This window comes from Frankliniella occidentalis, unplaced genomic scaffold, assembly GCF_000697945.3.
Source record: "Frankliniella occidentalis isolate FOCC.00 unplaced genomic scaffold, Focc_3.1 Scaffold402, whole genome shotgun sequence".
Taxonomy (NCBI): domain Eukaryota; kingdom Metazoa; phylum Arthropoda; class Insecta; order Thysanoptera; family Thripidae; genus Frankliniella; species Frankliniella occidentalis.
The window spans coordinates 79587-81952 of NW_026267524.1; positions in this window are offsets into that span (position 1 = coordinate 79587).

Here is a 2366-nt window from a genome sequence, read left to right on the forward strand (position 1 = left end):
CCCAACCCCGCTTTCCACCCCCCTACACCCCCGGGCAGTGGTGCATCTGGATGCACCCGGCCACGCTGTCACCCTATCGGCTCGGCGATCTAAATTACTTTATTCCATTTCTGTTCGACCTTACTTTCACGCAACCCCGCCAGCGACGGCGGGGCGGGAGCGGACAGCGGGGAGGGGGAAGGACGTGCCCTTGATGCAGTTGGGCGTAATCACTCGTGCACGTGCATGCCTATGCCTGGGGGCCTGGGGCGGCCGCTGGGACTCACCTGATGTCGTAGATGGGGCCGTACACCTTGCGCATGCAGGCGAGTGCCCGCGCCAGCTTGTCCTTGCGGCATATGGACGAGCCCTTGGGGATGTGGTTCGTAAACTGCAAAAATAGACGACACGCCACCTCTGAGAGAGACGCCGTCGCCGCCCTTCCTCGGCAGAAGGACGCCGACGATGGCGAGACAGGACGGCGCCGCCCGCGTTGCGGGGCGGGACGAAGTGGGGCCTAACTCAACTTACTCCGGCACGCGCCGGGCGGCGCCGGGCACTCCACGACGCCCCCAGATGGACGCGGGGCACGCGAACGCAGCTGCGACCCGCCGCCCCGGGGGCCCGCCCCCTCCGTCCGGCCGTAGGCCAGGCCGTAGGCCCCCGCCGCACACACTTTACTTTTGTTCGCGGGCGCAATATTTCCTTCCCCTCGCGGAGGGCCGGGTGCGTCCTGCCCGCGGCCGAGATCGGGGGGCTGAGCCCGGGGGCTCGGGGCCGGTCACGAGAATGCACGATTACGTTGCGTTTACGTTCATTATTCCGGCCGACGGGACCCAGGGGCCTGGCGGGCTTCGCCGCCCCCCGCGGGGTGCGCAGGGCCCGCCGACCCGGAAACCTACATCCTATTGTGGCTTATTCACTCCTTTCGGCCTGGTAAAGGCAATGACAAGGAGGAAGACAGCCCCGGCCCCGGGCACCCGCTGCGCTGGAGTTTGGCTGGGCCATCGGGATCCACGTGTCTCCACGTGGATCTGCCTGCCGCCTCCCGCGCGACCCAGCACATCGCCGCCGCGTCGGCCTGCTTTTTGGGGCCACGTCAATATTCAATAGGTGATCTGCGGGGGGCAGGGCGGGAGGAGCAGGTCGGGGCCCCCTGCACGGCGGCGGCGGCGGGGATGCCAGGGCAGCGCGGGGTGGAGCCCGCCGTGGAGCGTCGCCGCGCCCGCACTCGTGAGGCACACGGTCGCCTCCGACTCGACACAAACAAACTGGGCTGCAGCGCCAAGGTCAGGAGGAGTCCGTCGCGGACCTTGTCCGGGTCCTCCTCGGCCCCAGTCCCAGCACAGGTCCTTACCTGCCAAGTGCGCAGCTGCTTGTACAGCGAGGCCGAGTGGCCCGCAGTCTTCCACCACAGGTTCCAGTGGTCGCGCAGCGCCGTTCCCTCGTAGTACTCCCTCCAGCCCCTCTCCAGGCATACCTGCAGGAATGAGACAGGGGTAAAAAGGGCAATACAATAAAATTACTCTTTATTAAAAAAACTAAGTTTGGTCCAAAAAAAACAACATTATCTCCCGCAAGCAATGAAGTCGTGTGTGGGAAAGGTGTAGGAGAATGAGAAAAGGGGGGGGGGGCTCGATTCCAGTCGATGTATTGCCGACAGCTGCAACGAGGGTGATATTGTTTCCTACGGCGGGAGCGGCGTTATCATCCCCGTCCAAGCGGTGGGTCAGTCATTATCGTCCGCAGCAGTCCAACCCTCTTCAATAGTATATTTTTCCTTGGTATAGAAAATGTCTCGAAAATTCAGTAGCCATGCGTGCGGCACATTGCCATACCGTGTGCCTGGGCCAAGACACGATAGTATGCTGGGTGCCCACTCACTCTACCCGTGATACACCATGACCGCTTGGGTATATGCAAAGCCGCAACACTGTTGTGTCGTATCCCTCACACACGGCACATATATTGTGGGCGATAGTTTTGACGCTGAAGTAGGAGTGCGACTACCCAGATAGCTCTCCGAGGGTTGTTGATCGGATCAGGATATTCACAGTATGGTGAGCCCATCACATTCATACTCTCAGCTTGTAGCTATGTCGACTGCAACCACTCCTCCCAGTTGTTCCCCTTTGTCTCTCTTTCTATCCAAAGCCATCGCTACACGCGCCGCCCCCGCGCCGCCCCCGCGCCAACCTCGCCCCCGCAGGCCAAGTTCGGCCTCACCCGATTTCCACTCTCCCCCCGGCCCCTCCGCGCCCGACTCCACCCCCTACCTTTTCCAATCCCCATCCCGCGACCGTGAAACTCTCTTCCTCAATGGGACAGAAATACTCTCGCTCTGCGGATCAATCACTGCACTCCATTGTGGTAACCCCCCCCCCCCC